Raw genomic sequence first — 10,020 nt, 5'->3', positions numbered from 1 at the left:
GGAGTGGGTATAGGCCTAAAGTAAATAGTTATGTTGGTTTTTTCTTTTTAATCAAAAGAAGGTACCTTTCATTCTGAGAAATTTATTTCTTTTAAATATTTGCAATCCACAGCCGATAGCACATAACGCCACTTTTCTTTCTTCCTTGACAAAGGGAATAGCTTGTGGTAACAAGCAGATGCTTGAGTGGGCTGTGTGGCATGAGGTGTACCATCAGCCAAGAAAATCAATATTTACTGTTCTAGTATCTTTGTGGTATGGGAGTTTGCCTTGTTTAAAAAGAGGATTGTGTATGATATATAAGGCCTTGCTGTTAGTTAATCAAAAGAGGGGTATTATTGAAAAGGGCACGTTCTCTACAATGAGTCACGCTTAACCCTCCATGTCCTACAGTCCTGGTCTGTTCATTTATTATGGAAAAAACAATCAAACCAAAATCAGCTGAACAGTTAGATCTGAGAGCTGCTTGCAGTCATTCTCTTCTTTAAAAGTATTTGTAGGGATATAATAAATATGCTTAATAGCAACGGTAAAACCGGTATGTGTTCACTAGCAGGGTGAGACCCCCAGACCGCTGCCTCGCCACGGCTTGCGAGAGCTCAGTTCTCCTGGTGGGGATTCCAGCAAGGGCCAGCGGAGGATGCATCAAACCAGCGGCACAGAGAAGTGCTGAAATACAGGTCTATGCACTACTTGGGGAAATAAACTTTTGCCCTCAAGGAAACATTTGTAATGAATAACACAATTAAGAAATCTCAGAAACGGTTTCCAAGTAATAATGGTTTACTTTTCGAGATTACATTTTACTGGAAAGACTCAGATCTCTGGTTTGCATTGATTGTTTTTCCCCCTCCACCTCTTTTCACTCTACATTATGAAAAGAGAGTTTAATCCATTGTGATAAATTCTCATGCTGCCTTTTCCTGCACTGAGCCTTTTGTCTGTAATTTTTTAATTCATAGTGGGGTAGTATAAAAAAGGAAAACAGATGCTAGAGATGGCTATAGGGAAGCTATGAAGTTTGTGGGCCAATTTGGTGAAACGGAAAGGTACTTACTCATGGAAAGGAAATTATTGTTCATTTCATTTCTCAGCTTTGCTCTTCTCTCTCTTCTTCCACAGTTTATTAGGCAGATGCTGTTTACGATGCCACTCTTTAACTTCTGTTGATGGGTTTCAGTTACGCAGGAGCATAAACCTCTACTTTGTAAAACTCTTGATCCTGTGGAAGGCTCTCAAATGTGTCAGAAACTGAGTGCTGCTTATACTTTAATGAAAAAATGGAGTGACGGAGACTGGTAAGAGTTCCTAAGTCAGCCCCCTCGCTGCTTTTCACTGCACTCACTTTTCTTTTGTCTTCTTTGCCAGGATTTCGGGATTTGAGAATCCAGAGGGGAAGAGGGAGTCTGTATGCATCTAAAGGGTGGAAGGGAGTCTGTATGCATCTAAAGGGTGGAAATGCTTTTGAACATGTTACGTGCAGAGAACGAGAGCCCGCGGAGAAGGGTGCTAGAGGAGCGTGTTCAGTCCCCCAGGAGCTCCCAAGTCCTGAGCCCTGCTCAAAGACCAGGGCTTGGCTTTGGGGGCTGGTGGAGGGACGTCTCCCACTGAGTTACTTCTTCCCACTAAGTCCCCGTGAGCCTCACCCCCCGATGCTGCCAAAATCTCCTCCCTTGGCTTTTCACGGGGTTTGCTGCCTTATCCAGGAGACTGGAGTTGAGTGCCCGGGGTGACTCCTGTGGAGCTGCCGCGCGTAATATAGGCAAGAATTTTGTTTCAGCCATCGATGCCCCTCTTGACAGCTGGTGGGTCGAGCAGCAAGGAGGGGTGCGAGGGGAGGTGGAGGGCCAGGCTGGTGGGCACGGGGGACTGGCCAAGGTCACGAGTGCTCACCGGGCTCCCGAAGCTGGGGGGGAAGGAGTCGGTGAGAGCTGTGGCTGGCACGGGAGGGCTGACATGCATCTGACAAACGTTAGTTCTGCATAAACCAAACCAGATTCTCTGGTAGTCATCGTGCTGTGGTGTTTAATCAGTTTCTGTGTAGCTCCTGGGAGTCTGCAGGCCTTATCTTGCCCAGCTTCTGCTGCTTAGCCTTAAAAAGCCCACCTTAAAAAATGAAAATGAAGTTACTCGTTTGAAAATGAGAGAAAACAAGGAGTGAAGATGAATGGGAAAACCTGTCTAAATTTCAAACTGTGTCAAAGCAATCTATCTCTCTATCTTTCTTCTCTTTATAAACTCTTCGTCTTCATATGCCTGGAATTTAAAAAAGACAGATTATGCTGGAAAATACTTCCTACATCCTCACTTCAGTGCTGTTGCTCTGGGGTGGTAGGATGGTGTCTCATGCAACACGCACAGAGATGTGTGGAATCTCACTGGTGTTTCTCACAGCATTCACAGAGGAGGAGCCTCCTCTGCCAGGGCCCAGACTTGCGGCACCTTCGAGGATGCTCTGTGGTCCTGGGCTCAGCACCAAGCTCCGGGGCCTTCCAGCTAAACAGGGGAGTCAAACCTGGGGGGGGTCTTTCCCCTTCTCAGAAGAATATCTGTGAAAATCCAGGCAATAAATGTGTGGTTTCAATCAAGGGAGGCTTAGGGTGTTGGAGTTGTCAGTGTTATAATTGTGAAGCTTTGCTCTTTGACTGTTTTTAAGAGGAAAATGGAATATCAAAGAGAAGTTCAGATGTGTCCTGGTAGTGTGGGTGCACAAACACATTCTGTATGCAAAACCATTCTGTGTTTAGTGTCTAACAGGACTCGAAGTGGAGAGAAGTTATTTGCTATAACTACGCTTGTACAATAAAATTATTCTTGCGTTGCATGTGGTAGGATCATCTTGTGACATAGACATACAGTAGAATCAGACCACTTTATGGTAAATTTTTAATTTTCAACAATTGTAAGTGGGTAAAAAATATATGGCAATGAATTCCCCTTTTTTGCTTACTACTAGCATAAAGGCATCATGTATTGCTTATTGCATTACTTTCTTGCTGCCCTTGTTTTTTTTTCAGCAATGATGGTTGTAATTTGCCTGAACATACCAGTACTTTTTTTTCATTGCTAAGAAGAACTATTTCAATTACCTGGCTTAATTTTCCTCATAGTCCAGAAGCGGTCACCTGCTGGATGGCAGTACCATTGAAGCAGAGCAGACCAATCTCTGTTTAAAGCATTCTCAAGAGTGAGGAGGCTGCTGTATTTCCCCCAGGCCAACTGTCCCAACAGCTACATCATCCTCAGCACCTTATACTTTTCTACAGCCACCTTCCCGCTTTTGGATAATACAGTGCATTTATTGATCTCTTCAAGATAGTCATCTCCAAGATAATTTTTGCAGGTAGGAATTTTGGCCTTTCTCTCCTGCCATGTTGCAGTCCATAGGTGAAGAAAGCTTTCAATGTGGTTTCTCTTTTCTGTGCTTCTGTATAGCTGTGACGTAAAATTCTACTTTTTTTTCAAGATGGACTGGAAGTGCACCAGGAACATGTCATACTGATTTCCATGAATACCATATTCTGTGTCTTGGAAAGAGCCATGACGACACCTCGGCATGCAGAACCTACTTAAGAATATTGCCTTGAGTTGTTAGGACTCAGCAGGAGGGACCGTGTAACCTTTTAGCTTACCCTGAAAAGCAGAAGGTCCAGTTTGTTCCTTCCCAGTAGTCTAGGGTCAAATGTTTGCTCAGTGGGGTGCGAGACATTTTCTGTATAGTCTCCAGCTTCAAAGGAGAATTGGTGTGAGGCCAAATGCCAAGTGCTTTGGAAATTTTTCCTGATAGACTAAGGGCTACAGTTTATCTCAAATTATTGCTAAGAGAGGGCAGAGATTCATCACGGGGAGTCTTGATAAGAAGCTCAAATTTAGGAACTGCCTCAAATCCTTAGCAATAGGTGTTTGGAAAGATATGCTGAGAATGGAGGGGGGTGGGGGGAAATTTTCTGGATTTTTGTCTTCTAGACTTAGAGATGTGAGAATTTTCTGAAATGTATTTTGAAACTGACAGAGCAAGTATGACCTAGACATATAATTTCCAGCAATATATGGGGCAAAATAAAAATACGTTCTTTGTGTTAGGTTACAAGATTGTTTGGCATCAATTCATAATGTAGTTAAGTGTTGTCAGAGTGCATCTGTGTATAGGCTGCAAGTTGAATGTTTGACATAGAGAATATTGACATAAACAGATATGAAAAATAGTTGATTCATGAGCATCAAAAAGAATATTGGGAAAAGAGACAAGTTGGAGCATTCTGAGTGTGTTTCAAATTTTTACATGGACTAACTTCACCCTATGTTGAGTCTGTAAGTAAGTTGTAGTTCCTAGAATAAGAGCGAAAATATTTTATTAATACATTGATTAACGGATATTGTTGCTGAAATTTTTAATCTTTATGGCAAAAAGAACATATTGCCAAATTTTAACAACTCAGGTTTAATTTTTCTGTATTTGCTGTCAACCTCAGGCAGAGTATTTTCTTTTTAACAGTTTCAGCTGCAACAGTGATGCTGCTTCTGAGAAGAGTCTCAAGGAAAATTACTTTGCTAATGTGGGAAGATTTAGAAGGTTTCCTTGAGAAACAGTGGTGCTCCCTGCGAAGAGGGACTAGATCTCAAGCAGGATTTATGCCTCTATGCAGGATTTGCCTTTTGCCAGAGCCCTGAACTTTGCCAAGAGTATGATTAAAAAAAAAAAAAAAAAGCCTGTGCTTAGAGAATGATTAGGAAGCTAAAGTCTTGGAAAAGTCCAGAGCCCCTGAGAGCTCCGTCCCTTCCCGCTGCCCATGCTGTGCCCTCGCATCCCTCTGAACCTCCCTCCCCGGGGCTGCCTGCCCAGGGCAGAGCTGTGGTGGTGCGGGGCTGGCAGCCCAGGCACTGGGGACGTGTTCAGGTAGTTTCTTATCACAGCCGTGAAGCACAGAGGAGGCTGAAGATGCTGCACAGCCACAGAGGCAACGTAGGACGTCACAGAGCTTCGGATCAGTTGCTGCTCCTCTCCTCTCGCTGAGACCTGGTCATTCCCTGCCCAAGCTGCCTTCCTCCCTTTCACCGCAAACCACCCAAAGGCACAGCGTTTCTTGTAGTCGTGTGCGCCTGATGTTTATGCGTTATTATTTAGAGCTGAATTAACAGAATTGCTCCTCTCGGTTTGGGCTGGTCAGGTTAGCCTTTGTATTTGATAGTATGTGTTTCTTTTCCTTTTCCATCCAGGAAGGATGAAAGTCAGCTAATCTCCCAAGAAAAGGTTCACCTTGATTAAAACCAGCGAGATTAGGGAGTAGTAGGGAGAAGGTAGATCCAAGAGGCAGGAGAGAAGCAGATCACAAGAGAAAGAGAAGGGTACAAGGAGGCCTGTAGGTAAAATTCAGAAATAGAGGTAGAAACTACTGATGGCTTTTGAGCATGGCAAGGCAAAATTCAGACACTGCCGTAGGAAATGAGCTGCTGCAGTACTGGCTAGAGTTTACAAACTCTTGTATGCTTCTGCTTAGGTGCTTAGCAAATAAGCTGTCCTCTGAATGTGAGTGGAATGGCTCACTGGAAATCAGATCCTGAATTTTTTGTCAGTTAGGCTGAAAGGCTGTCCTCTGGCTTTTAAATCCCGTTTAGTTACAGGGAAACTTGCTGTTGCAGTCACTCTGAGTTCAAACAACGGGAAATTCAGGCTCTGTACAGCAAAGCATTTGAGCACGTAAAAAGTTAAATGCAAAGCAGTTAAGTCTAGGTTTGGCTTTAACCCTAAGCATAGACTTAAGTATTTTGTCAGATCCCATGTATGATGCCTGAATCCTTTGCTTTGCCAGAAAGAAATCTGCTGAATTATGTTGTGGGTTTTTTTCCTCCCCTCCAACATGAATTTTGAATGTAGCCAGTGTTTCTAGTAATTGTCTGGTTACTTCACACAGGTATGTGCCTGATTTATAGAAAGGCCACTCAGCAGCACGACTGTCATTCAGGATTTGGCAGAAACAGCCTTCTATTATTTGCTGGCGGTTTGGTTTCTGGAGGGCAGGCTGTAGACACAAACAAGAGACGTAGCCCTCGGAAACATTCACGCAGCATCCTTCGGGAAGGGAGGGGAGGTTACCCAAGTCCCCATGCTGCTGTACTCATATAAATGCTCCCTCTTTTGTTGCTGCTGGACTCCAAAGAATAAAACCAAAACACAAAGCAGAGGCGGCACCACTGAGCGAATGCCACAGTGTTCCCTTAATCCATGTGGATCAAAAACATGAACGTTTTGATTCTGTAAAGAATCTTCCTCAGCATGCTGGATTAATCACATGGATTAATAAAACACTGTTGCACTCACTCAGTGGTGCCTCCTCTGCTTTGTATTTTCTTTTATTATTCTTTGGAGCCCTGCAGGAACAAAAGACGGAGCGTTTATAAGAGTACCATAGGCACTGGGAATTCTCTAAACCTCTCCCTCTATAAGGTATGCTTCTTGAATTTTCCCCATGGATCACGCCCTGCAGATTTGTCTGTGTACTAAGCCCTGTGCTAGTGCTCCTGTCTTCCTGAAATACACTGAGTTTAAACCCCATGCTTTTTTCTTTCATTGTGTTTCTGTTTAGTTCTGCAAGGAGTGCGGCAGGCCGCGCATGTGGAACGCTCTCGTCTGGCTGCTTTTGTGGAGCAAACACTTTTGTGTATCGTTTCAGTCGCTGGCTGGAGAGCGGAGCTGGTGGGCAGGGGTCAGCTTCAGCAAAACCCTCAACTCCAGCAACTTCCATACGCAGGAGGGGCTCGGGAGGTACAGACTCGCACTTTTCATTGATATATACTCACACGTGAAAATATATGCTGATGTTAGCCTTTGTGAAGCCACGTGATAAGCTGACAGCGTCCGGCACCTGACTGTTCAACTCCCTCTCTGTGCACTGATTCCTGCTCTCTGTATTTTTTCCAACATCTGCTTTCCAAAAAGCATCCTTTTCTGCCTCGTAAATGTGAGGCTAACCCCTTCCCTACTGTAGGCCCCCACTTCTTTTCATCGGTGCAAGATGTAGGATGACTAATAACCTTATGTTATAGATAGGTTAAAGGTCTGAAATCTCAGGGTTTAGGAGAGCTAAAAATTGAAGCTTTAAACCTTGCAAACAGGACACACTAGGGTCCCTGGATGACCCTAATGGAGTTAATTTCAAAGACACAAAATCGCTTCTTTTTCATGAATAGAATCTGCTTGAAGTTTTTTTGATGCATTTATGTTTGTCACTCATAGGGTTGGGTACTATATACACTAATAAAAAAAGAGTCCTAATAAAAAATCACTTGAAGGCTTTCTAAAATATTCTGCTTATGACTTTGCATACTTGGTTTTATGTACATACAAGGAGATTCTATAAGTGTTCCTGTGTTTATTACTTATCCGCTGTAATTAGAGATTATGACCTTTATCTGTTAGTGCAGTCTCACAGACGTTCCACCTTTCAGGACACCTGGCTTACATTGAACCTAACAAATTACAGTGGAATGGTCTGTTACAGTAACCTAGCATGCATACGAACTGATATCCTCTATCCTAGGCCTTCTGGACACTAAGTTATCTACTCTATGGATGAAGATCTTTTATAAAGGATGTAGGTGCCATAACAAATTAGTCCAGCATAGTAATTTTCTCAAACAGTGAGTTTCTGTATCGTTATGGAGATGGACATTTTGTCACGTGGCCAGGGGACCATCTTTCTCATTATATTCCTCCTTGTTTCTTCCTACATTCTTTCTGTTCCTACCTTCCTCCCCACGCCTGTCCGGGCATGCTTCTGCAGCGTCCCATTTACGCACGCATTGCCACAGTGCTGAATGACTGTCATATTGCACCCACCGCTAACAGAACGCTCCAGGGTCCAGCCCCGCTGATTTCAGTCCCCCAGTGTCCCCTGACCTTCGTGGGATACCGCTCTCCAGATTCCTTTTCTCTCTGTGCCTCTCTGTGTGCTAAGACCAACTTTCCTCCCTTCTGCCAGAGACTGGTACTTGATTGACTGTAGCATTACACCACCAGTGACCTGACTTTTTCTTTTCAAATGCTGCTCTGAAAAGGAATCTCTTCTAGGCTGATAAGGCCAATTTCAAGCAGCAGGATGTCCTGCAGTGAGCTCCTCTTTTACTTTCATAGTATATCTGCTTTGCCTAGGATTCCCTTTTTTCTAGCCTGCTTTATTTTTTGAGTTTTAGAAATTCTCCTGTGAATCATGTTGTACAATTGATTCATAGTACATAATATTCAATTTTCTGCCATGTATTGCAGAAATTGTGGCACTTCGTTCTGCGGTTTTATTGTGCTGAGCACCTCCTTCTGCTATTGTGTTTTGTAGCCAATAGCGTTAAAATATTGTTTGGGACTATTATCTATTGGCAATAAGTGATTCCAGGGTTGTACAACATAATTTTCCATAGAATTTCTGAAAGGAAAAAGGGTAATGACATGGGAAGAATTGCTCAATAAACAGAACTTTAAATATATGGGGTACAAGCTCTTTCACTCTGTGGTAAGTGCCATTCATTAACGACGAATGTAAAAACATTTTCCCCTACAGACTGGTGTCGTATAAGTATCCGCTATAAAGCTTCTTACATTTTCATTTCATCTCTTAGGTGCTGACCAAAGTGCTGTGGTGAAAGGAGAAGCAATGTCCCTGATAATATGGTAAGGCTACTGACATACATGGTATGTTGCAAGGGAATCACATACGATATCTGAATATGTGTTAGTACTACTGCTAATACGAGCAACAACCGTAGAGTTATAGTTGTGTAAAGTGGGAGCAATGACCGCTAGGTACTGCAAACACCTACCCATTTTCCTGTAATGTTTCCTTGTTCAAAGGTATTTCTCATACACCAAGACAAAAGAAAACGCAAACACGGGGGAAGGAAGTATGATAAATGAAGCATGTATATTCCTCTCTATTGCTAAATGAGAAGCGTTAGACTTTATACGCTTTGAGCTTACTAAGGCTTTAGAGACCTCCTGCAGTGACACTCTCCCAAGCAACTAGAGAATTATAGTCTAGGTTACTCTAGATAGACGGGGTGCAAAACTGACTAAATAGCTGTTCAGCCAGGTGAACAGCTACAATTTGCGGAGATGATGACTTAAGAAATGTGGCGTACCCTGGCAGACACAGGGCAGAGCCTGACTGTTCTACTCAGCCCTGATCGCTGGAGTGGTCTGTCGCCTTGGGTAGCAGACTGCAGGAAAAATGTAGTACCCATTTTGGAGCAGAAGGGATGGTAAGAGCCTTGGCATATCAGGGAAGAGTCTTCAAGAATATGAAATGCTGTTGCAAAGAAGAAGGGAGTAATTTTTGGTAATTGTCCATGACCCATAGGGCAAGACATAGTACTTTTAAACTACAGGTTCAGATTTAGTTTAGACTTTTTTTTTTAATTTATATTGGCAAGGATATATACTTTGAGTGCTCATCATTTCTCAGAATAGCTTTGACAGAAACCTGTCAGGACTAGGACAGGTAAAGCTGATCCTGCCTTGGAGCAGGAGATGGAATAAATGACATCTGACCCCCTGCGATCCTGCACAGATGCATTTAGAACTGTTTCTCTAGATACTGTTGTCATATTTCCCACCAGTAACGGGATAGGCATTCTGCCTCTCATCAGGCAAAGCCTCGTAAATCCAAGGTTTAATGTTTGGAGAACTACGGCTTCTTTTAAAACCCGGTGTCTAAATAAAGTTATTTTCTTAACTGTGACTGCCTTGGGCCAGGTTCTAAATCCATATTTCAGCATCTGACTAGAGGCGTGTTTCAGAACTCCTGTGTGTTTATCATTTAGTAAGTTAGTTCATATAAAGAACACGTAAAGGTTTTATTTTAATATATCAAAGACATTTCTGGGTGGGCTGGCAGGGGAGTGGTGAGATAATTTTTTTTCAATTTTTAAATACTAATTTGATGCATCTCTGTAGCTGAAAGGGCCAAATCATTGCCCCAGTGCATTCTTGCAATGTTTTTCTTTGTTGTTGTTGCCTGATGTTAAGTTTTA

Source organism: Accipiter gentilis, chromosome 18, assembly GCF_929443795.1.
Source record: "Accipiter gentilis chromosome 18, bAccGen1.1, whole genome shotgun sequence".
Lineage (NCBI taxonomy): Eukaryota > Metazoa > Chordata > Aves > Accipitriformes > Accipitridae > Astur > Astur gentilis.
Note: the sequence above shows the minus strand (reverse complement) of the source record.